Genomic DNA, 27173 nt, shown 5'->3' on the forward strand with positions numbered 1-27173 from the left:
TATGTCTACATAAAGTTTTGAAGATGTATAATCATCTTGCTAATACCTAAGAAGACTTTGTCCACACTCTGAGGATGGCAGAAAAACAAGATGGAGAATATCTGGTTCTTGGTAGTGTTGTTGTCCCTTTGAATTAAGAAACCCTAGAATAGCCCAGGGTCTAGGCATTTTGTTATGTTAAGCAACTAGCCCTCTGTTGTTTAAGACAATCTCAGGTGGGTCTTTGTAGCTTGCAGCAAAATGATTTCTGATCCAGATTTCTCTATCCCTATTTACTTGATGCCTTGCATTTGGTAGCATTTGTCATTGTTGATCTCCTCTCCATCCTTCCTGAAACTCATGTATCTTTAGGTTTCTGTGACTCACAGTCCCTTTCTTTTTCTGCCACCTAACACTACATCTTGAGTAACTTGCTGTCTGTAATTCCATCAGGACTGTACATTTTAATACGTCACAGGACCCATTCTTACTTCTCTTGGTTTCTTTATAGTGTCTCCATAGAGAATTCACCCATTCCAGTGGAATTTGTAAGCTAAAGACTCTTACTTTTTTGAAAAATTTTTTTTAATGTTTATTTATTTTTCACAGAGAGAGAGAGAGACAGAGCATGAGCAGGGGAGGGGCAGAGAGAGAGGGAGACACAGAATCTGAAGCAGGCTCCAGGCTCTGAGCTGTCAGCACAGAGCCTGACACGGGCCTCGAACTCACAGACCACGAGATCATGACCCAAGCCAAAGTAGGACGCTCAATCTACTGAGCCACCCAGGCGCCCCTAAAGACTCTTGCTTTTAAATCTACAGTCCCAGTCTCCTTTCTGAATGGCAAACTCACGTACCTAACTACCTAACTGGCATCTGCACTTTGATGTCAACTAGCCATACTAGTCATCACATGGGCAAAATGGAAGTGTCCACCCCCTACTCACAATATTGGCCCTCCTATAAGGTTTTGCTGTCTTAGTAAATGTCCTTACCACAGAACCCTTGGTACAGGTAAAAAATCCAGGATTTGGAGATTTTTATTACTTTATTTTCCTTACACCCTGTACACAACTTTGCAGGCTTTTTCTCCAGAATGTGTCCTGAGTTCAGCTACTACCCACAAATCTTACTGCTAACACTTGAGTTCCAGCCTTCATCATTGCCTGTTCTATAGTGGCCTCTAGCCTTGCTGATCTCCATGCCTTCACACAGTGATGTGCTCTTCCCTCACTGAGTTCTTCTTCAGGGTAATCATTTTAAAATATAAGTCAGATTAAGTTACTTCTCTTAAAAGCATCCAACGATTTAGCTATCTGTTTATTTGTTTTGTATAAAATTATGGCCTATTTCCCAATGACAGTGTAAGCTCCTTAGGTGGAGGACCCTGTCTTTTTAAACTGTATCCCTGGTGTCAGTTTATATTTGGAGTCTCTATATCAGATTCATGACCTCACTGTTAGTTGCCAGGATTCCAGGTCTCCTGAGACCATAGATGTCCATTGTCCCTGTTGCTTCCCAGGATTATTCATCTGGTTGAGATCATAGCAAATACAGGTGCTAATGCACTTTACCATTTTTATGTGGGAGAATCTTTATACATTCTGTTCTACCTTCTTCTCTTTGGAAGTAGAAGATATTTAGAAAGCAGAAAACTTTGAAGCTTGTTGGTTATAGGCTTCTATCAGCCATGATATAATATCAGCCATGGCGTTAGGTAAAATCTTCACCTCTCTTAGTCTCAATTTCCTCTTATATAAAATAGTGATAATTTTACTTACTTTTCAGAGTTTTATTTGCTGGGATAAACAAGCAAATTTCACTGCATGAAGGTAGTGATCGATCAATATCACTGTTATTATTCTTTATTAATTTGTTGTATCTGCAATTTTCTTAAGAAGATAGATGCCTGAGGAATTGGGCTTTGATCCAATCTATGGACTTCAAATTCCACTGGCATCAGCTAGTCCTGTGAGATGCTGTGTATGACCCTGTTAGCAACACTTTCTCTGAGCCACTTTCTCTTCTTTGATTTGGAAGCAGATTTAGACGAAAACAAAGCGAATTTAGAGGTGCCTGAGTACAGTCCCATCGACTTGTTTATTGGGTTGCATTGGGCAAGACAGTTAAATTTTAATTTCTTCTTATCACTTAACTTTTGTTTTCCTCATCTGCGTAGTGAAAATAAATTTTCGCTTGCAGGCCCTATATTATGGTTTTTGTAGTGAACATTTCTGAGTTTGTCTCTTGGGGATCATCTCCAACTCTCCTGGATCTTCCTCCCAATTCTGCTCCCATTTCTTGTCATCCATATGGTGACTTCAGGAATAGAGAGGGTTCATTAGCCCAGCAGGGTAGGCAGGATCAACAGAACATTTGTTGCCAGGAATTTTGGAATTGACAAGTGCGAAGCAAGTTAGTATCTCTGTAGGGCCAGACATTTTAAGATATAAATCTTTGGAGCTGTTGGTAGGCCGGTTTCCTGCCAAAGGGAGAAAACTTGTCTGCAACGAGAGGAAATAAAAGGCACGTGCAGAGAAGGCCGTGGAGAAAGGATGCCGTAAAAGACTTGGTAGACTTTGAGTTGCTGGTTCTAAACATTCCTAAAGTCCTGCTACATCCATAACCCTCATTTGGTCTGCTTGTTTAAACTTCTTTGGAATTTTTTTAGTCATAATTTATCCTTTCTTGCCTCAATGAGTCAGAGTCCTGTTTCTGACACTTGCAAACAGGGTATCCAGAAGCCCGTGACCTTTTGTAAGTTATGTGCCTTCTCTGAGCCTTAGTTTCCTTCACTGTCAAGGGCACAATACTTACTTACATTTAAAAACCTACATGGCGCCTGATACATGGTTGGTGATTCCTATTAGGTAGCTGTTCTTATCATTAACAATATACTCCTGTTAGTGATAGACTCTCTTTGACCCACTCACCTTCTGTCCCATTGTGCCTTGTGAGCAGGCATTGTAAGAAAAAGCAGACTGAATGTGCACCAGAGGTACTAGAAGCAGGAAGTGTTTCTGACAGAGACTTCTGGAAAGCTCTCATTTTAGTCAGGCTAGGAGTTAATGGAATTTGGAATTGATGAGTAATGAAAAGAGAGATTAGCAAGGCTGACATGATCTGAATTTCTTTAAGAGTTCTAACTAGTCAGTCTCCAGAGTACCAATTTAAATCATCTTGGTCACATTGCAAATAAAACTTGTGATTGCTACCCCTCAAACAGCATTTTCTTACCTAACATCTGCTGTTAACAGAAGTGGTAGGAAACAGAAAATGAGGGAAATGATAGAAAACAGAGTAAGAGTTTTAAGACAGGCGTTCTAGAGGTGAAGAATACAAACATAGAGCCATTTCTTTTCCCCCTTAAATAACAGAGGAAGAAAGCAAGGTATGATAAAATATTAGTTTCACTGTAACATAGACAGCCAATTTATGCTTTTTTTTCATCAATAAACTTTGTTTTTAGAGTGGTTTTAGGGGCGCCTGGGTGGCGCAGTCGGTTAAGCATCCGACTTCAGCCAGGTCACGATCTCGCGGTCCGTGAGTTCGAGCCCCGCGTCGGGCTCCGGGCTGATGGCTCGGAGCCTGGAGCCTGATTCCGATTCTGTGTCTCCCTCTCTCTCTGCCCCTCCCCTGTTCATGCTCTGTCTCTCTCTGTCCCAAAAATAAATAAACGTTGAAAAAAAAAATTTTAGAGTGGTTTTAGGCTCACAGCAAAGTTGAGCCGAAAGTACAGATTTCCGGTATCCATTCTGCTCCCCTCCCCACCATCCGACCTCCCCGTTATCAACATCCAGAGTAGTATACTTGCTACAATCTTCCTTCACTTAGCAATATGCGTTTCGGTTTCCTCCAGTTCTTTTCTTGGCTTGCTAGCTCATTTCGTTTTAACAGCGAATCATATTCCAGTGTCTGGATATGCCACAGTTTATCTTGTGTTGAAGGAAACCCTGTTTTTGTTCAAAGTTTTCCAAATTTCAGCAATTACGCCTAAAACTACTGTAATCATCCATTTGTAGGTTTGCGTGGACATAAGTTTTGATTCATTTGGGTAAATACCAAGAAGCATGGTTACTGGATCATATGGGAAGAGGATGCTTAGTTTTGTAAGAAGTTGCCAAACTATTCCCCAAGGTGATGGTACCATTTTCCATTCCTGCCAGCAATAAATGAGTTCCTGTTGCTCCTTGCCTTCATCCCCACCAGCATTTAGTGTTGTCAGTGTTTTGGATTTTGGCCAGTCTAATAGAGATGTGGTGATATCTCATTATAGTTTTAATTTGCATTTCTGTGATGACATGTAATGTGGAGTCTCTTTTCATATGCCTCTTTGCCATCTATGTATCTTCTTTGGTTAGGTGTCTGCCAGGTCTTTGGCTCATTGGTTAATCAGTGTTTGTTTTCTTATTGTGGGGTTTAAGAGTTCTTTATATATTTTGGATAATAGTCCTTTATCAGATATTTCCTATGCAAATATTTTCTTCTAGTCTGTGGCTTGTGTTCCTATTTTCTTGAGATTGTCTTTATAATCTATGTTTTTGAAATTGAAAATAGAACTATTTCTTTTGATGTGTGTGCACTGGTACACCTCAGGTTTAAGAACATCTCAAGGCCATGTATAAATTTCATCACTGCTCCATCATCCACCTCTGATTTTATGGACAGCAGTTGTCTCTGGGCCAACTCATGCATTCCAGTCACCTCAGCTATTACTACTGTCTCTTCCATTCAACATATTTGCTAAAATTCGCGTAGGCAGAGATAGGAGAAATGCAGTACAGCCTTAAGTGATGTCAAACAGGACTAAGTTCAGCACTGATTTTTATAATCTTTATCAACATAGTATAAACATAAAATGAATTGACTTTATCCCCTCCTCCTGCAACAAACAGAAACAGAGTCCTTTAAGCTGATAACCTGGTTGTATTTTCTCAGAGTGAATTTAAGAGGCAGTAGGAGTCCATTGGCATCTGACTTCCATAAGGAACAACTCAGCATAAAATTCTACAAAACAAAACAAAACAAAACAAAAAAATCATTGTATTTGGCAGGAACTCAATTTTCAATACCCTCCGGCAACAAGTCAATTAATTATGTCTTTTGTAGGGATTCAGTCGCTCTGGGGCCACAAGTGCAGCTATTCTCTTATTCAGACGCATTTTATTCTTAATTCGTTCTGATGGCTCCTGAGGATATCTAGTTCTTAAAATGAGATATTTGCTAGCTTATGTATTGATGTTTCTTTTATAGATGAGGCCAACATCTGGTCACACACACATACACACTGCTATGAGATAAAAGTTAGGCAAGACTAAATCTTTTTATTCCATGTTGCCTGGTTTTGAACTTTGGAGTTTCAGACAAATACACGTGCTTAAAAGGATCAAACCTCTGCTCTGAAAAAAAAAAAAAATATTAACTTTATCTTTAGACCTCACTGCTGCTCTCCATTATTATAGTTAAATTTTAATGCATGGCATATTTCCATTTTTGCCTCAGCTTCCAGGAAACAGAATAGCATTCACTCTCGATAGTAATTGATTATTTAACTGGACCCTAGCCTCTTGACAAGCCTCACAATTGCTTCTATGTCCTTTGGAGAATTTTTTTATTGTTACTTATTATATTCAGTGGTGTGTTTCATTCTTAAGCAATTTAAATGATTTTTAAAGAAATTCATTTCAAGAATTGCATTTCAAGAATGCATTTAAAGAATGCATTTCAATAACTTCTTTCAGCAGAACTTTACTGAGTACTATGCCAATACGGCATTGTCTCTTAGTTTCAAACCTACCCTCGGTACTCAGCTTTGTGAGGCTGGCTCACTGGCAATGTGCAGGCCTCATTGCGACTCCTGGTAGGCTGGATTCATGTTGGGATCTGCCAGTAGGGGGCGACAGAGGGAGACTGGCAGGTTTGAAGAGGAAAAAGGGATATTTTCCTTACTCTCAGCTTCCCACGGGCTACCTTTCAGCTTCCTGTTCCCAGCATATTACCCAAACAATACTTCTTTATCTCTTAGCAGTTGATCTTTCCCATAGCAACCACCGGATCCAAAGTGCAGTTACTTCTTCCAGAGCGAGCAAAGCTCATTTCATCTCACTTACCATCTTGCCGGTCGTGACCTGTCACAGTCCCTCTTTGAAGATGTGGATGCTGAGCTCACCACGTTGCTCTTTGATGCTTAGAGACACCAGCTGTGGAGAGCTCCCTCCTCAGAGCCTAGAATTTCAACTCGCAAGGACCCTCTCTAGGTTTCTAGGATTTATTATTTCCAACATCCCCTTTGCTCCCCCAGCCTGACAGGTGGTAGTTACTTCCAACAGTTGCCACTTGTGAAATACTTGTGAGTTCTGTCTGTATTCCTTCAGGTACCTAGTTAACTTCATAATAATTAGTACTTGTTTATATTAAATTCCCTCTCATCAAATAATTGGTATAGTCTCTGACGCCCAGCTGGCTCCTAACTAATGGAGATGCTTAACATGAATGAGGTATAGTTTTAAGTGCCATGGAATGGCCCTGACCCAGATAAATCTGCTACTTTCATAGAATTGATCTTCTTGTAGGGTTGGACAGGCAACATGCATAAATACATACAGTAAAAACCTTAGTTTGTGAGCATAATTCATTTCATAAACATGCTTGTAATCCAAAGCACTTGTATATCAATTTCCCCATAAGAAATAATGGAAACTGGAGCGACTGGGTGGCTCAGTCGGTTAAGCATCCAACTGCGGCTCAGGTTATGATCTCACAGTTCGTGGGTTCAAGCTACGATTCTCTTGCGATTCTCTCTCTCCCTCTTTCTGACCCTCCCCCACTTGCATATACTCTTTCTCTCTCTCTCAAAATAAATAAATAAACTTAAAAAAAAAGAGTGGAAACTCAGATGATTCGTTCCACAACCCAAAAATGTTCATATAAAAATGATTACAATACTGTAAGATAATACAAAATAATAAAGAAAATACAAAATGTAAAGAAAGATTAAAAAAATTAACCTGCACTTACCTTTGAAAACTTGCATGGCTGGTGTGAGGGAGACAAGAGAGAGGAGGGTTTTTATGCAAGATGACTTTCACTATCACTAATGGACTACAGTACAGCATTAATAAACTCCTGTCATATACTATATTTAATGTAACTGGCAATGAGAGAGTAGAGGAAAGTGTCTATATCTGCAGGCAGCCTGACCTAGAATAAAGCAGAGCATTCCTAAGCTTACTGTTGTCTGGAAAAGCAAAGGACTGTCTGTAAGTGCTTTGAAGTGACAAAAAATACACTAGTGCCAGCTGTGGGCACCTTCCAACGTTCTGAAAAACCACTGATTTCTGCCAGACACTGCAGCCTGAGATTAAGCATCTGAGCATGGGAAACAATCACCCACAATCCCGCAGTGAGAGAGAGACGAGCCATTGGCTCTGTTGTGATCATGTGACACGTACTACTTGTATTGCAAGTCACTGCTCATTTATCAAGTTAAAACTTATTAGAAATGTGTGCTTGCTTTGCAGAACACTCACAGAGCAAGTTACTCGCAATCCAAGGTTTAACTGTATTATGACAAATGATACTTTTTCATTATTATGCAAAAAAAATAATAATAATAAAGGCCGGTAAGGGAGCAGAGAGTGCCTGGGTGGCAGGAAGAGGCTGCTGTTGTTTGGACAGTAGAGAAAAGCCCTCTCTGGGCAGGCCTGCACATATCAATGTTTTTGAAGGAAGAATAGGATCAAATTATATAGCTATGTGGAGCCACAATGTTTGGGGCAGAGAGATTTGGAAGTGCAAAGTCCCTTGAGCAAGCAGGCTTGCTGGATGGCCAGGAGATGGAAAGGCCAGTGTGTCTCTAACAAAGGGAGAAAGTAGGAAAAGTAGTAGGAGATGAAAGCAGAGAGGAGACTGGACGACCAGATCCTGCAGGGCTCTGGGAGCCATAGTCAGGATTTTAACTTTTCATCAAAGTGATATAGTAACCCAGTGAAGGAGTTTTGAATATAGGAAGCATAAGCAAGTCCGCCATGATCAAAATTTTATTGAGCATGTACTTTGTGCCAGGCACTGCTCTAAAAGCCAGTATTATAGCAGTGAACAAAATCAGTTCATTCCTGCCCTGCTGGCAGTGCAGATAGACAAGGAACTCCTAAGTCAATATGGAATAGGTGAGATGATAAGTGTTCGGGAGAAAAGTGGAGTGGGGTCACAGTGCAGGGAGTACCCGGGGGAGAGCCTGCGGAGAGCAAGGGACAGTAGGAAGGCCAGTTAGGACGCTATTGCAATACTCTGGGCAGGAGTTGATGGTAGCTTGGACCACAATGGGGATGAAGATGTTTTTTTTAAAAATGGGGTCAGATTCTAGATATACTTCATATGTAGGGATGATAGGATTTTCTGATGATTTATATGGCTCCCCGTTGCTCTCAGAATAAGTACAGATCTTGGCCATGGCCTACAAGATTTGGCACGATCCTGTTTCTGCCCTGCATTCCTAACCTCTTCTCTCACTCCTGCCTCCCCATTACACACTGTTCTTTTACTCTACTGAACACTTAACCAATTTCCCAAAAGAGCCATGCTGTCACTGCCTGCTAGTCATCTGCATATACCAGTGCCCTTCAAGGCCTTATTTACCTATAGAGCTTTTCCCCCACCTGCTTCAGGCCATGGCTTACATTTTTCCTAGTCACACAAGCCTCACCTATTTTCTGAAGATGAGGTTAGGTGTCTCTCCTATGAGCCTCACTCCAAGGCAGATTTGATCTTCAGCAGCTAATCAGACATCCAGACAGCCATGCACTCTCTTCTTGTAATCAAAATTCTGTTTGTTAAGCCACATCATGAACTCTGTTTTGGCTTCACAGCTCTTGGTTGAGGGAAGAGCTGAGGAAGGGTCCCTTTAGACCACAAACATAAAGGTACAGGACCCAAAACAGTAGAGATGCTTGGCGGTCATCATGCCATTCAATGAGTATTTGGTGTGGACATTCCTTAATGTGTTCGTATTTAGAAACAACTTTATACTAATGGAGAAGAATTGGATGAGTCACTTATGTTTTTGTTTGGAATCTAATGTTTTGCTGTCGTGGCCCTAAAATGCCCTTTCATTTTTTTCTCAAGATCTTACCTTATTATATTCACTTATTTTAATGCTTTGTTTTTACTTTTTGATTGTGAACATACACAGCTTTTAATCACCAGCTCACAGCACCCTGTAGAAAGAGCTAACATATATGCAAAATATATCACATGCCCATTTCCCGAAATATGGAGTGAGTGTCTTCAAACCTTGGAAACACTTCAGTTCCATGAAGTAAATCTCCCCAGACTGGTAAATTCCCTGGGATTATCATAACAGACTTGCTAAATCGAATTGAGAAAGGATTTCTATTTTGAGAGAATACTGCTTTTGGCAGCCAGGGGAGCCTTCTGTAGACATCTTTTGGAGAATGGGATAACTCATCTGACTTCATCTCAGCCAGAAATAAATATTCTTGGTGCCTGATGTAGGTGCATTACCGGAAGGTTGGTAGTCTGGCTTAGTATTGCTTACAGAAATTATTTATGGTTGGCACTCCCAGTGTGTTTAAAAAAAAACTCTTTTCACATTTGGTTAAAAGTTTCTGTCTTGCTTTTCATTATTTAGTTGAAGTCTACCTTCAAAATTCTCAAAGTAAGGTTGTTGTTGGACACAGCTCTATCTGAAATCCAGGAAATAGTTTTTATTTTGGCCCCTGTTCCGGAGAACCCACATCATGTATATTCATGCAATTTTCTCATTCGAAACTACTTTTTGTTTCTCAGTTGCAGCCAGGGTTTTATTAACATGCTTAAACCAGTAAATCTTCATCTTTACTGGAGTGAGCTAATCGTGTCCTATAATGAAGAGATCTGAACTTCACTTGTCAAGTTTATGTTTATACATAGGCCACCTCATTGAAAGCAGACCAGCTTAAGGAGTGTCTTTTCAAAAAATACATTGAATGAGTACTTAAAAAAATATTTCCTTACTAATGATATTTTATTTATTTATTTGTATTGTTTATTTATTTTGAGGGAGAGAGAGAATCCCAAGCAGGCTCTGCCCCCAGCACCAAACCCTATGGGGGGGGGGGGCTCCATCTCATGACCATGAGATCATGACTGTGAGATCATGACCTGACCCAAAATCAAGAATCAGTTGTTTAACCGACTGAGCCACCCAGGCTCCCCACTAATGACATTTTAAAAACTTAATTCTATAGATGTTATTTTTGCTGGAAATATGCAAACTCTTCCTACTAGTATTTACAAATCTACTTCATGATACACCATTTACTATTGTTTAGAATGTGCACCTTACCTGTGACATTCTTTCTTATATGAAAATATGTAGTCATTAACTTGTTTTATTAATTCCTTTAGAATGACCTCTCTATTCCTCTCTGCTTAGCTAACTCCTCTGCCCCTTTCAATCCAGGTGAAATCTCACCTTACAGCTTTACCTGATTTTGGCAAAACGTTCTGTAGATCATGGAGATGCCGCTACTAACTGTATTGTATGCTCTAATTGGAGTCAATGCAGGCAAATATTACCTGGGTGTCAAAATTTGTCCACTTATAAAAATGAATGTACTATTATAATGGAAATTATCGGCACTGGGATAAGTTTTGTTTGTTTGCTTGCTATTTAACAACTGAGATGCATCGTAGGGGACATTGTTTTGGCCCTTCCACAAGCCAGTTAACATTTATCCAGGTAATAGCATCTGATATATCTTGGGACTTCTACCAGTGATGCCCACAGTGTGGACCTATAACTGATCAGAGTAAATGAGGTTCAGTACCTAAGAAGTCTTCATTGCATTGGCATTGGGCTGTGAGGATATTATCCTTGAGTTCCAGAGGCCATTTTGATGGGCAAGCAAACTTGAAAATTAAGCCATTTCAGAAGAAAGAAGGCATATGGGACAGACCTCTTCCTGACAGTATGGAACACCTGAGTCCAGGTGTGCCAGAAGCTAGAGACTCCTAGGGTTTTCAATTACAGGGTCAATAAATGTATTTCAGTTTTACTTATGTATTTACTTTTTTGCTTAAGAAAGTTTAGGTTAAGTTTTTGATATTTGCAATTGAAAGAACTCTGGGGAGCGCCTGTGTGGCTCAGTTGGTTAAGTGTCTGAATCTTGATTTCGGCTCAGTTAATGGTCTCCCGGTTTGTGAGATAGAGCCCTGTGTCGGGGTCAGAGCTGAGAGTGGATTCTCTCTCTCCCTCTCTCTCTCTGCCCCTCCCCTCAAAATAAATAAACACTTAAAAAAAAGAAAAAGCTCTGAATAAATATGTTAGTCCCAGCTTTATAGATGAGGGAATTAAGCTGAGAGAGGTTTAGAAAATTGCAGAGCAAAACTAGAATTAGCAGTCAGGTGTATCTACCTCCATGGTCCATTCCCTCTTCTCCACTGTAGTGCTATACAGTTTTCTGGTATGCTTTGCTGGTATGTTCTGGCTCCATGAAAATAAATGTATGTATTTATCTGGGAAGGTGGGACAGATAAAGGCCTAGATTTGCAGTGGTATCATTTTCTACTAGTATTTTAAAGGAAGAGATTATGAGGGACATAGAAACGTTTGTGTTCTAAGTACTTGTAATAGAAGCTCCATTAATATTCATTGAGTTTTTCAGGGATTAATATTCAGCACACGTGGTCTTTCCTGGTTTCCAGCACCTTGGTTGAAGTCAACACCATTCTTATTCATAGAGAGACCTGCTAGTCTTTGTGTCTGTGTTACTCCAGTGTCTCCTGTCCGCAATCCCTGTCTCCATCAATTTACATTATTTTCAGAAACACAAACCAGGGTTGAGATAGCCCTTCACAAGGACACTTATATTGGGAAAAACTGGGAAAATTGTGGCTACTCCCAGGCTGGATTGCAGATAAGGTTGCAAGAAACATCTGAGTTTCATTCCTGGAATTGTCCCTGCATTTCAAGGTGGCCTGGGACATCATTATTTTTCTATGTTTCTCCAAAGGGAAGATAATAGAAGTAGGAGGGGAATGAGCAAACATCCCCAAATAAATAAATTTATTCTTTGCCACACTAAGTATTGCATTCCCATTTTCCTGAAATTACTGTGAACTCACAGGCCAGATCTCAAAGAGAGCCTTTGAAATTTCAGAAATAGCCCTTTTGATTTATAGTTAGAAGAACAAAAACAAAAACCCAACAAATGGAAAACAGGCTTGGTGCACACCCAAAGCTCCAGGCAGGTGAGCCATTCTGCTCAGTTGGTGTCACTTACTAAGACCTAATTAGCTAGGCTGCCTTGGTGGCATTTTCAGAAAGGAAACTGGAATCCTCTGCTTGTAAATGTCTCTATTAGCTCAGTGTGAATGTTTTCATTGGCCTTTAGAGAAGACTTTAGGTCTATTATGGTTTTGTTGATGGCTAACAGTGTTCTTGGCGCTGAGTGAGATATAGAAGAAGGTACAGGATCCGCCCAAGGCGCTGCAACCTAAGTTAGTAAAACAAATAACTTGCTATTAGTCTTGACCTTGCTGGAAATTGGGCTTAAATATCAGTGGTGCTAAATTCCAGAGTATTTCTATTTATGCCCCGTTGGGATGGGCAGGAATGACATTGTGGAACAACTGCATTGCTTAGTATGCTTCCTTTCTTCCATTTTTAGCATGTCCGTCTGTCTTCCATACTCCAGGGCTTTTTCCATGCCTGACTTAACCACATACATGGTGTTTCAGCATCCACTTGTTTTGATGTAATGTTTGCCCTCATCTTAGTTTATTCTAGTCGAATCTCATTTATCTCCACCCACTGTGGTGGTAGCAAAAAGTGTTGGTCCAGATCAACCCTAAGTAATTTTTTGTATGTGTGGGAACAAATATTTTTTTCTTAGAGACAATTGTGTGGGTGCTGTGGCACTTCAAATAAAATTGTGAATCTTGAGTGTGAACAGCCATCCAGCTAGGCAGCGGTTGAAAATTAGCCAGCACCCTCTGCCCGTGTAGTTTTTCCCCATACAGGTAGGGAAGGGAAATATTTCACTTCAGACTCTGTGATGTTCATACCTTTGGAAAGAGTGGGTGAAGTGGGAGAGGTGGTCAGGGGAGGGAGAGGATGACCAGTGTGACAGAACCTGGAAAAGGGAGGCAAGAAATACGTAATCTGCAAGCTCATTTTTATGGCTGGTGTCAAGCTATTGCCAAATGGAAGCCTGTACAAGAAGGAATAAGTTGAGCTGTTTACAAGTTAAGCAAATTGTTGATCTTGCCCCTAATCCATACGTAGCTCTTGCTTGTAAGCACTCCAGAGTGTGCTAGGTTTGAGATATAAAGCTAACTGAAATCTGCGGGCGAGTTCAATGGTATCAATGTCAGTAAAAATGTGGTGGACTATTGATACATGCAATAGCATGGATGAACCTTGCAACCATATGTTGAGCCCAAGAAGTCAGACCCAAGAGCCTAGGGACCGACTCATTCCATTTAAATAAAAGTTAAAAAAAAAACAGACAAATTAAGCTATGATGTTAGGACTCTGCAGAATTTGGCCCTCGGCAGGGGTGGTGACTGAAAGAAGGGGTGACTTGGTGCTCTGGGCTGTTCGAAATGCTCTATGTCTTGGTCAGGGTGCTGGCTATGTGGGTGTGTCCCCTTTTATAAATGTATCCATCTGTATACTTATAATTTGTGTATTTTTCTGTATATATTTTATATTTAATTTTAAAAGATTATTTTAAAATTGCTAATGTCTATTAGATGTTTGCTTGCATATATGTCATTACGGAGCTGCTAAAAACTTCTAAAGAGCTGTCTCTGCTTGGTTTTTCAAATTAGTAGCTGACTAACACTTGATTTCTGAGAGATATTTGTTGTTAATTTCTGGTTACAGAAAAGGAGCCAGTGTGTCTTGGGCAGTAGCCTGATGGATACCTAGGTATTAGCGATGGATATGTGCCCTCTTCATAATCAAAGGCAGTGGGGCCAAGAACTGAGTCCTCTTAGTGTGCTCTCTCTGGACTCAGGAGGAGGGAAGCGGGGCTAGATTATGGCAATTTCATGGTAGATAAAGAAAAATGTTCTTACTCCATTGCTCCTCAGATCCTGAAAGGTATGGCAGCTACTGGCACCAGAGTCGGTCACCCTCCTTTGCACCATGGCTCACTTTTAACCAGCACATCTGGGAGAACCTGCTCACTCCCTTCTCCAGTAGAAACAGTCTTGCTCGCTCTCTCTCTTTTTCCCTCTCTCTCTCTCTCTCTCTCTCTCTCTCTCTCACACACACACACACACACACACATACACACACACACACACACACACACACACACGGGGAGTAGGCATTGAAAGACTATGGTTGACCTGGTATATGAGAGATCAGAGGGAAGAAAGAGGACAGAGGAATGAGAAGAAAGATGAGGCGGTAAAGAAAAGAGAAAAGTGGAGGAGGTCAAGAGAGATGTGTTGAGGTATCTGGAGCTTGTAAGCTTCAAGGAAAGACCAACCAAGAGTGACAAAAGGGTCAGGTCTTCACACTGTCCTATTTTTAAACAAATGTTTAAAATATACTTAGAGGGGCGCCTGGGTGGCGCAGTTGGTTAAGCGTCCGACTTCAGCCAGGTCACGATCTCGCGGTCCATGAGTTCGAGCCCCGTGTCAGGCTCTGGGCTGATGGCTCAGAGCCTGGAGCCTGTTTCCGATTCTGTGTCTCCCTCTCTCTCTGCCCCTCCCCCGTTCATGCTTTGTCTCTCTCTGTCCCAAAAATAAATAAACGTTGAAAAAAAATATATATATATACTTAGAATATTCTAGGAATGGCCTTCATCCTATATACCCTATATAATTCTATTTAATTTTAATCTTATAGATGATAAAAACTGAGGGATCAGGAGAATGAACACAGTAATGTCAGACTACAGTCTAATCCCTCCTTATTCACTAACCTATATCCTCTTATTAAGAGCCCACTGAATATAAAAATAATAATGCAATATGTTCAGTGCCTAAGACATCCCAAGCATGTCTTTTTCATCTTTTGTTTTCTTTTGATTTTATCATGGTAAGAACACTTACATGAGGTCTACCCTCCTAACGAAACCATGATGTAGAGTATGTTTATTATTGACTGTAGGTGCAATGTTGTACTGCATGTATCTAGAACTTATTCATTTTGCTTAACTGAAACTTTATGTCTACTGATTACTAACTCCCTATTTATCTCTTACCTCCAGCCCTTGGTAACCACAATTCCACATTGTGATTCTGTGAACTTGACAATGTCAGTATTTTATGTAAACAGAATCACTTAGTATTTATCTTTTTGTGACTAGTTTATTCACGTAGCATAATGTCCTCAAAGTTTATCCATGTTGTCACATATTGCAGAACTTCATTTTTAAAGGATGAATAATATTCCGCCATGTGTAAATACCACATTTTCCTTATCCATTCATCTGTCAAGGGATATGTAAGTTGTTTCCGCCTCTTGGCTTTTGTGAATAATGCTGCAATAAACGCAGTTGTGTTAATATCTCTTTGAGATCTTGACTTCAGATCTTTTGGATAATTACCAAAATGATCCAGGTATTGCTGGATCATGAAGTTCTATTTTCCATTTTTTGAAGAACCCCCATAATGTTTCCAGAGTGGCTGTACCATTTTGCGTTCCTACAATAATGCACAAGAGTTCCAGTTTGTCCACCTATGTTTGTCCTCACCTCAACATGTTTATCTTAAATAATTTGTTTCTGTTCCTGCTGATCAACATGTGCATATGTCTAGGTCTGGTTATCCGTGCCCATTTGTACTGGCTCCTTGTTACTGGCTGTGACCTTCTCATTTGGGGTTCCAGCTGGAGCTGGGCGGGACTGCATGGAACCGCTCCAGGCCACATGGCCCCTCTGGTCACTCTGGTCTGGACTCATTCCTCCTCACCATCCATCCTCCCCACCAGGGCTTATCTGGAACTTGGCCAGCTCCCAAAGGGAAAGATAGGTCACTGGGCAGATGACCATGTGCCTTTAACTGCTGACCCTGATTTGTGTGTACTGGCTTTGAGGGAGGATTCTTGTGGCTTCTTTTCACTGTGGGTTTATATTTAAGCAAAGATTAGATTTGCTACACACTTCTCACTGACACATGAAGGTTTTGGGTGTGCATCATTGGATAGCTTCCCACAAAACCAATGGGCTACAGAAGTCAGTTGCGCCATATGTATATGTAATCAACTTAGAAATTCATATTTGCATGACTGAAATGACTCAAAAATGTTATAAAGATTAGTTACAGAATCATCACAAGTATTTGAGTATCCATGACCTGCAAGTATTAAGCCAGGTAATTGTGTGGATTCAGAGGTGTGATGTCAGAGGCTGGAATAAAGAAACAACTGAGATGAGGCTGACAAATACTGTACTAAAAGCCAAGTCTGTGCTGAGTGAAGGTAATCAGCAATAGGAGAGCAAATGGACACATGCTAAGATGAAAGAGATGGTCACTTCGCAGTGTGGGTAAAATGACCTTTCCTTACATCTATATAAGTGATTATTTCTATACATTTGCCAATCAGATACAGTGATAATTGGTGGTTTGTATAAAGTATGTCTTCAGTGGCCAAATAAGGTAGGAAATACTAAAGAAAATATATGCAGGTTTCTCTACAGTAAGATCTTCCTGACTTGTTTTTAATGCTAATATTGAAGCTCCAGGACAGAGGTAGATTTTCTAGAATCCCGTTTTGCACCTCGAAAACATTTTTATATGCAATGTCTTCTGGAACTAGTCTTTGGAAAGGTTGGAAACAATGGTTTAACCTTTTCCAAATCATCTGCCTGTCATTTCATGTTCTCTTTTCTTTAGGTCTGGAGGAGAAAAATCTAGACAGCATAATGTAGTGGGAAATTGACCAGAGACTAGCCAAAGATCTAGGCTCATCACTCAAGGCTGTTTTGATTTCACCTTCTATGAAAATAAGCCCCTCCCCCCCATCACACACAGATTTCCCACAGATTTCCAGTTTCCTTAACCAGCGAACAGATCTAGCCATAAACCCCCTTAAGATGCATTCCTAACATGCATTTTCCTTTTATTTTCTCAAAGTACTCAGCTCTGAGACCTTACCTGGTGGCTTCTTTTGTGTTTCTCTGGGGTAACCCAAGAAAATGAAGAGATCAAGGTCCTAAAAGGGACACATGTGTTCAAGTGTTCTAGTTTACAGGTGAAGAACTAAACTTTCTTCAGTTTGACTTTCCCTTGGATTATAGTGCTAGTTTGTGTGAGGGACAGTGGGGGACAGATTAAGGTCATCTGATTCAGTCTATGCTGCTTCCTGTGCGGGCACACAGAGACCATAGGTTCACCCTGGAGGTGTGATTCCCTTGACACAGGGCTAACCTGTGGGAAATGCCCAGGGGAAATTCCTCCCTTCCACCCAGATCCTCTTGCTCGTCTCAGACAAGGTAACACTCAACTGAAACAGTTGCTCTTAACTCTTGGGGAAAAAATATTCAGCATAAGCATTTAGGGTTCAAAAAGTCCATTGGCCTACTAGGGATTTACCTAACTCTGTCCCAGAACTATTTTTTTTAAATCCAAAAATCAAATTGTAAAAAATTTAACAGATCCTAGATGCTGTTATATCAAGGGTCCCAGGAAATGATTGAGTTTAACACTTGAGGGTTCCAGAATAAGGGCTAGGGAAAATGCATGGCGTCTCTAAACCTCAGGCAATTTAACTGTGGCTGCCAAGGCATCCACAGAAAGAGTTTTTCAATTGGTATATTTATACTTTCTTTACTTAGTATTGATTCTAAATAAGGATAAAACCCATCCTTGATGGGAAGCCTATGAGTAAGAACAGATGAATTAAAGTTTGTTTTATCTTCCCACTTTCCTTTCACTGTAGCCAAAAAAAGCCTTCCCTGTAGAGGCAAACGGGATGTATTCTAGAGGAAGCAACCACTGCTTTCAGAACAACTCAATGATGAAGTGGTGGGAGAGTCCAGGGCTACAAGCGTGTTGGGTTCTGGGGCAAGTCCAGGTGTCCCTAAGCCTTTTGTCTATAAAGCTGGGGGAAATAGACCACCTTAAAAGCCCACAGTTCTCCAAACGTCCCCCGCCCATTCTGTATGTGAATGCCCAGGTGTGTCATTTTCTAACCCCTCTATTCCTCTTAAAACACCTGCTTTTAGGTCACATGTAAAGCAAGCACTCTCTCTTTTAGGTCTTGCAACAGATAGACTTCATCATACATATTTGCTCATTGAGTGTCTGTGGAATTGAGAATAATCTCTGGGTATTTTGCCTTGGGAGAAAGAATGATCAAGGTAGGATTATTTAGGCATTGGATGTTAGTGTGTGTGTGTGTGTGTGCGTGTGCGCGCATGCTTTAGGTACAAACATCATTAGGTCACACTTGCTCAAACCCAAGGTGGGGCTCTCCAAACCCAAGGTGGGGCTCCAAACCCACCGTGGGGCTCGAGTTTATCTTTACTTCAGCTTTGCAACAAACGTGTGTGAATATGCAGGTAGATTGTGTTTGTACTTTAAAAAACAATCTTTTCCAAAACTCTGGACATCCTACCCCACCCATAAATAATTCACTCCAACTTGCAGCTGATTTTCTATATCCTGGTGCACAGGCTACTTCCCCCTGCAAATGGTTACTGCTGGGTCTTTGTTGATACGTTTTCACTTCCTGGTGCCCTTCATTTTTGCCCTGTGTTATCTCGTTTACATTGTATGTTTCCTTCTAAGTGCCCTCGTCCTCCACTATCCCAAGTTAATTGTTCTTCCTCCCAGAGTTCCAGAGTTCCATAGTGATTTACTAATGCCTCCAACTGAGTGCTTATTTCATTCTGCCCGACAGTGTAGTGAGATGTTAAAAGAGGGATCACAAGAGAGTAGAAAACCAACAGGCATTGGAAATACAGAGGAGGTTTTAGCTATGGAAAATTCTAACTGGAAAGTGTTAAGCAAGGTTATTGAGTCTGTTTGAATCTTAGTTTTCTTCTCTCTAAAGTGTACATCACAATCACCTTGCCAATTTTTGTCAGCATAAAATGAGCTAATGTATGTAAAGAGCCTAATACAATGTTTACTACAAGGTAGATAATAGCTCGAAGTGGTTATTATCATTTACACTGATTTAGGCATTTTGTCTTTGTGTCATTTTCTTAGTGTGTTCCCAGTATCTGGAAACTGTATCTGTTTCAGAATTGTTTGTTGAATAAAGAAATAACTCCCTTGATGTCTAAAAGTTCTTATTATACATACAGAACTGCTATAAAATTTCATACACTGCTACTAAATAAACAAGGAAAAGAATTGTTTGATAAGGTAAACAGAGGTGAGAGAATAGGATGATGCAATTGTTCCAGACTAATTTATTCACCAAAGTAGTAATTCCATGGGGCAGCACTGGTGATTAGTTTATTGAATCATGTCGATCTTGAGAATTATGGGTGCACTGGACTCTGTACCTGGAGTACAGCAGTAGTCAGCAATAAGAATTGATGATTATTGATCATCAATGATTATGCCTGGGCGTGGGCATAGCAGTTTAATACAGGCAACACCAACGATAACTTCATGAGGTAGATAGTAATATTGTCTTCATTTTATAAAAATGAAAACGAAGCCCATGGAAATGGAATAACTAGTCCAAATTTATAAAGGTGTAAGGGGTAGACATTGTGCTCAAAACCAGGCACTCATGTTTACCAAACCCACTGTGACTACGGTGCCATGTGAGATTCTGTCCTCAGGCAGGTTACGCTCAAATTGAACAGAGTCAATTGATACAGAGTAATACGTGCTCCAATCCAAGGACCTCAGGCAGTTTGAGGCACAGAGAAGGCGCCATCTGAAAAGCAATGCTTTGCGAGGCTTTCTTTCTTCCCCCCAGCTACTTGCTCAGTCATACTTTAAGGTTTTTGACTACCTATTGGTGGGTTTTCCCCTCACTTTCTCATAGAACTACTATGATTCATTTAGCTGGAGGTTTGAACTGAAAGGGAAAGTACCAGCCTTTGGTCATGTTTACTCATCGTCTCTCCATAGGGGTTGCATGTGGTCATGCAAAGAAATCAAACACTTGATTGTGTTCAGAACAATGCCGCTGTTCTGTGGAGGAACTAGAAAGCCCTTCTGTTATCTCTTGTTTCTCTGGTACAGTTCTGCAAACTGTGCAGTGGCTGTTCTCACAATACCTTCTGCATGAACTTTGCTTCTTTTAAGGCTGGCTCTGGGAAAACCAAAGAGAAGATAGAATTGGTATAGCCGCAGCGGGGTGTCCAGACTCATTCAGATCCTACAGGTACATTTCTCAGAGCTAGCTAAAGAAGCTAGTACAGAAAGGAAGGAGAAAGAAAAATCATACAGGTGTCTTTCTCTCAGCCGCCCAATACAGAACTTGACATTGCCCCATTATAGTGACCCATATTAGAGTCTTTGTAGAGAATAGCTTTCCCTGGATTGAGGATTTTGGTTTTCTGTTACATCGATTTATTAGTACCTTGTCTTAGAGTACTAATGCATTCACACTTGATTGCCATTTGGCAGAGAGAAAGAGAGAGAGAGAGAGAGAGAGAGAGAGAGAGAGAGAGAGAGAGAGAGAAAGTGTTCTGAGACAAAGAAATGGGGAAGGAATCCAACGCATGGTGGAGACAAGCTAAGGCATGCTGGAAGGCATTGATAAACCAAGGGGAAGAACATCTTTCACAGTTGGGAACAAAGAGATTGGGAAACCAGGTAAATTCCCTTTTCCCTTAGGCTGTTTCAGTCATCTTGCTTACAAATCTCTCTCCCTCTCTTCTTTTCCAGACACAGTACAAGGCAAATCACCAAAAGAGATACAAAGAAAAAGGGAACTAGCAAAGGGCACATGTGTGCACAGTTAGGTCTGCAGAGGGCCTGGTTTTAGAAGGCAGGTATGCACACAGTGGCATAGAGCCATGGAACTTCTTTCCTTTTTATCTGGATCCTGAGAAAGTGAAAATGGAAGGGCAGGCATGGCTGGGACTCAGGGTGGAACTTCTCTTCACCTTCTTGTGGATAGAGTTGCCTCCGATGTGGCGTGCATGCCCACAGCCTGGGAAATCTGCAAGCAGTGCCGTGGCCTTGTGAGAATTGGTGTGATCTGTTTTGCTGAGTAAACCTAGGTCTGGCCAAAGCGGGGGCCTGCAGGTAGATCATGAGAGTAGTGCTAGCAATGAGAGCTGACTGTTTTTTTCTTTTTTTTTTTTTTGCTCTTTTTACATGCCATATTAGTCTATTTAATGATCAACATATTTTTCAACATATTACTCTATTTAATGATCTCAGCAATCCTGCAAGTACATTTATCATTCCCATTTTACAGATAAGGAAACTGATGCTGAGGGAAGTTCAGTAATAAGCTCAAGGGCACGCAAGTTAAGTGGTAGAGCTGGGGTTTCCTTCAGGAGTCCAACTCTACATGCTAAGCCTTGACCATCATGTTCCTGGATATCCAGTACTTCATAGCACAAGTGAGTACAAATAGCTCAAAGAGCATACCATGCTAGGTGTCCAGAAGGGTCCGTGGGAATGCTAACCATCAGAAAGGGAAGCATGTACCATCCTGATAAGTAGTGGTCTTCGGTTTTTAGGGGAGAAGAGAAGCAAATGAGACAGATTTCAGTATCAGTAGTGGTTGGGAGCAGCTATGTTGTTAGAACAGCTGAAATGTTGTCTTCACAGTGGTCCACGAAACAGTTTCATAGCCTTTTTATTATTTTATTTTATTTTATTTTATTTTATTTTATTTTATTTATTCATTTATTATTTGTGAGAGAGCGCGCGCACAGTGTGGGGCGGGGGGTGGGCAGAGAGAGAGGGAGAGAGAGAATCCCAAGCAGGCTCTGTGCTGTGAGCACGGAGCCCAGCGCAGGGCTCAGTCTCACGAACTGCAAGATAGTGACCTGAGCTGAAATCAAGAGTCAGACGCTTAACCGACGGAGCCACCAAGGGCCCCTTTATCCTTTTTTGAAAAGGCGATGTGGTGATTGCTCTAGGCCTAAAGTCTCTGATCGGCCAGACAGGCACCACTGTTGTCATTTTAATGTTCAAATCCAACATTAGTATCAATTGACTAGGAAAGCAGTAGTGATTTTTGTGTTCAATAGATAAGTTTAAACAAATATTTTTGTTTTTGCTGTGGGAAACTATAATAAAACAGAACTAGCCTTCCAAACACAGGTTGCACTATATAATTAGTTAGATAAACATGGCTGTAGACGTTGGCACTGCATGAACCTCTAACAAACAGCAGGGAGAAGAATATTGCAGTCATCTTTGGGTGAAGTTATAAGACCATGGCCGAAGGAACAGCCTTTCCTTAATGATAGTTTTATCTTTAAGCTTTAGCAAATATGTGACTTTACATACTGCCCTGAAAGAGTATTTTCAGATGAACATGGTCGGCAAGGATTTGACTTTTGACACCAGTACTAGAATGCACGGATGTGAAACCTCTTATTCGTTTAAGTTTTCTGAAGTATTGCCTTGATTTTAGGCAAACAGGAAACACAAATGGGGGCACAAAATAGAAGCCCGACTCTGAACGTGTTATACACGGAGTTTGGGTCTTTCTTGAAAAGGAGGGATTATCTGAAAAAAGATTGTTGCTTTTCATGTTCCATCTTCCAGCCTTTTTAACGAACTGAGTTGTAGAGCGTCTGCTCAAGCCGGGTTTCTCCCTGGTGAGCCTTCTATGGCTCAACCATTTTATGCTTTTATGGAATTAGTATGCGCTACACCGGTGACTGACAATAATGCTACAATAACACCCTTGCATAAATATCTAAGCATCAGTGAGGAGTCCCATGGGAGAGAAACTGAAAAAGTATAAATGCATTTGAATTTGATGAGCATTACGAAATTACACCACAAAAAAAGGCTGTTGTCGCCCTGTGTAGAGTGCTTTAGAGTGTCCGTTTCTTGGCCTTGTACTTTTGCCAGCACCAGATAACATCTTTTGCAATTTTTGTAATTGGTGAAAAATGGCCTCTTGGTGTTAATTATTTCTAGTTCCTCAATTACCCCGGATTGAGTATCTTTTGATGTTTCTTGGTGGATTTTCCCTCTTCCTTTTTTGAACTGTCTGTTCAAATATTTTGTGCTTTTCCCTAGTGGTCTTGTTACATTATTCTTAGAGCTTTATAAGAGCTTTTAATATTATGAGTATTGATTTTTTTTTGAAAATATTTTCTCCCACTGTTCCTTGTTTTCTAAAGATCTCTATGATGTCTTTCAAAGTATCTAAGTTGAAAGATTTAGGTAGTGAAGTCTACCAGTATTCGTATTTATGTCCTTTGAGTTTTGTGTGTTGCTTAGAAAGACTTACATATGTGTATATAGGAAGTATATTGCCAGTATGTGTGTGTACACATTTATATATATATATATATATATACTATAGTTTTTTCTAGTGCCCTACGATCATAATTCAAATCCTAATTTAATTAATTGTCTTATTAGCATGTTTTTTTCTAATACTTTTCAAAGCTTTCTTTTATGCATTTTAGTCTTTCTGTTGTATATATAATGGAATATATAGCTTATTTTTCCAAATAGGATCTAAATTTTGAGTAGCACGTAATTTTACCTCCAATTGAAATGTCACCTTTATCACGTAATAAATTCTTATGGATGCTCATTTCTAGACTTTTGTATTCTGTTCCAGTTTGTCTATTCATGACATAGTCACCACAATGTTTTAATATCTATAACTTTATATTTTGATTTGCTACATTGTTTTCTTTGTGTTGTTTGGAATTTCTTGGCTGTTTTTGGTCATGTACTCTTTTAGTGAACTTTAGGAACAGCTGAGTAAATGTCCATTTGAAAAATCTCAATGGAGTTTTGATTGAAACTACACAGTGTATGTAGATCCACTAGAGAAAAGTGAGTAATCTTTCCAAGCAACTGTGTCTACTCACACAGGATCTCTGCCAGCATGTTATCAGGCACTGGTACCTCTAAAATGTTTGAGTTGCTCAACACACTCCCCAAGTCAACACTGAAGAAAAATATTTCTCTTCCCTGTCTTTTTTATTTATTTATTTATTTTTTTTTTTTCAACATTTATTTATTTTTGGGACAGAGAGAGACAGAGCATGAACGGGGGAGGGGCAGAGAAAGAGGGAGACACAGAATCAGAGACAGGCTCCAGGCTCTGAGCCATCAGCCCAGAGCCCAACGCGGGGCTCGAACTCACGGACCACGAGATCGTGACCTGGCTGAAGTCAGACGCTTAACCAACTGCGCCACCCAGGCGCCCCATTCCCTTCCCTGTCTTAATGAATGTTAAGTCCAAACCCTGTCTCACATTACCATTGAAATGAAACTATGACCCTCAGATGTCTGCCTGGTTAAGTTCTGGGTATATCATGTGAGAAGCTTTGTTGTCTGACTCTGAGGTGGTTCACAATGGGATACCTGCACAATGTCAAAGTATGAGAATTTTTCCAGAAGCCAAGGACTAGATTCATTAGGGTAGATTCATCACATTTTCAATGAAGACCAATTTCATTGGATTCTCTCTCTTTCATCTAAGGCTATGCAAACATGCCTACAAGAGCACCACCCAATCCAGTTAATTCTCATTCTGGAAAATTATCAGTAAAATTCAACAACAACAAAAAATCCCACTAATATGTTATTTAACATTATGCACATTAAATTATTAGATAAATTAATAAACTTTTCACTTCTTCTTTCCCTCCTTCCAATAATGCCTTAATTTATTTTTAAAAGATTGGAGAACATAGGTACCATTCTCTAAAGTATAGTTTTTACTTATTATTGTAGCATTGTGATTCTTACAAATTGCAAGCAATCTAAATGTTCAAGCAGCTTGGTAAATACATCTTTGTATATCCATATAGCATTGTATTATTCAGCATGTTAAAACAATGAAAGATTTGGGGCGCCTGGGTGGCTCAGTCGGTTAAGCGGCTGACTTCGGCTCAGGTCGTGATCTCGCGGTCCGTGAGGGCTGTGAGTTCGAGCCCCGCGTCGGGCTCTGTGCTGACAGCTCAGAGCCTGGAGCCTGTTTCAGATTCTGTGTCTCCCTCTCTCTGACCCTCCCCTGTTCATGCTCTGTCTCTCTCTGTCTCAAAAATAAATAAATGTTAAAAAAAATTTAAAAAAAAACAAAAACAATGAAAGATTATTTGTAATATGTAACTGCATGAAAGGTTTAAGATATATAATTGAACAGAACTGAATCACTCTGTAGAATAGCATATATAACATGATCCATTTTTATTTAAAATAATTTGTTTATTGGGGCACCTGGGCAGCTCAGTCAGTTAAGCGTCTCTTGATTTCTGCTCAGGTCATGATCCCAGGGTGGTGAGATCGAGCCCCACACAGGGCTCTGCACTGGGCGTGGGCCCCTACTTAAGATTCTCTCTCTCCCTCCCTCTCTTTCTCTCTCTTCCTCTGCTCCTCCCCCACTCTCAGAAAAATGTTCATTTAAATAAAGTAAAATAATTTGTTTATTAAACACACATGTAGGCATACCTAAAATATATGCAAAAAATAATCACTGGATCTTGGAGTTGGGAAGTACAAAATTCATAGTCTACCTCATTAGTATTTATATCGTTTAAAAATTTTACAGTGAACATACATGTTTTATAATGAAAAATAATTTTTTTGTTTTGTAAAATGAAATTTTTAGATTATTTATTAATGATCTTACTTCCTACAATAACACTTTCTCATTGTCACAGATTATTGAGAGATAGCTATGCCTCACAAATCATGTTTTCTTCCATTATATCCCTGTACATAGAGTCATTTCAGGAGTATTACCATTATTACAATTCCTTGAAGTATTACTAAGTTTCTGTCACAAAACTAACTATATAAATTGCCCCATTTAATCCTCAGGACTGGGCTGGATATGGTCCCCATTTTACACATACAAATGAATTTTAGAAATATTAAGTCACTTGCCAAAGTCCTCCAGCCAATTAATTAATCAACATAGTAGGGAATACAACTTTAATCTCTGATTCCGACCATGGGTTCTCCCAGTGTCCTACAAAACAGTGTCCATATGCAAATTAATAAACACAAACCAGAGAGACTTTTCAAAATTCAAGGCCGTAACCTTCCCATATTTCTTTCGTAGATAAACCTGGCAGGGGTGTCCAAGGATCAAAATGGGTAAAGTGCACATCCACTGAATGACAACTTTATGGTATGACATGGGCACCTTAAATGGTCCTAATTCAGATCCCAGGTTAAGAACCACCACTGTGTCATACCCTGAGAGACAAGGCTGCATATTGGCACATATGCAGACATGCACACGCATACACCTGTATACTACACAACTGTTGTGCTGGGGTCCTTTTATGTTCCTCTGCTTTCTTTTCTGGTTTCAGCCTGTTATGTCCTACAGATGGAATGTTGTAGAACACAACCTAGACATCATCGAATGTGGCCATGAAATATTTCCAGTGAAAGTTTTATTTCTACTTCCCCACCATTCAGCTTCTCAATCTACTGGTCATGAGAAGTTACTTGGCTTGATCAGAATTTGAGTTGAAATTTTTTCAGAGAATAAAGAAAATTCCCAAAGGTAAGGTTTCTATTACTGTCATGATCTTACTGAATTATAGAACATTCAGAAAAGTGTAATAACCTTGTGAAATTGGCTTTTTGGCTATGTTTTATTCATCTTTGAAATCTAAATACTTGCATGGCATGAACTTGGTGCTCAATAACTCCTTTGAAATGGACTATTTCTATTTGTTGTGAAGGGAAACTTTAGAGGCTCTCTTAAGCAATCTACCCACAACCTCCCCCCTCCCCAAATTAAGTGACTTGTACAAGGTCTCTTGCCTTTTTAATTAGAGAGCTGAAACTAGAATCAAGGTCTTGTGTCTCTGGGACTCTCATCTTCTTTCAAACCATCACAACCCAGAATTGTTAAAGCAATGTTATATTTAATTGCAAAAAGGGCTCCAGGCTCATGGACATCCCTGATGACAAACCAGATCTTCAGTTGGGAAGTTCATGTGAATAGAAGTTCAAGAATGGAAATATATTTCAGTAGTTTGTGGCTTAGAATTGAGTATTTTTATGTTGACTTCTTTATATTAACTGGATTTCCGTGACTCTGTCCCCTTGGATTGCAGTTGTAATTATGTAGCAGTTAAC

The 27173-nt window shown here is 40.1% G+C and overlaps 1 long non-coding RNA gene across 6 annotated transcripts in view; it reads left to right on the forward strand.

Moving 5' to 3' along the window:
• LOC109496181 overlaps window positions 1-27173 on the forward strand; it is a 255448-nt gene that overhangs the window by 121735 nt on the left and 106540 nt on the right. For all 6 annotated transcript variants that reach the window (XR_006592396.1, XR_006592395.1, XR_006592393.1 and 3 more), the window contains one exon: window positions 26396-26592. This is a non-coding gene — a long non-coding RNA (uncharacterized LOC109496181). The remainder of the gene's footprint in view (window positions 1-26395; window positions 26593-27173) is intronic.

This window comes from Felis catus, chromosome F2 (genome assembly GCF_018350175.1).
Source record: "Felis catus isolate Fca126 chromosome F2, F.catus_Fca126_mat1.0, whole genome shotgun sequence".
Classification (NCBI taxonomy): domain Eukaryota; kingdom Metazoa; phylum Chordata; class Mammalia; order Carnivora; family Felidae; genus Felis; species Felis catus.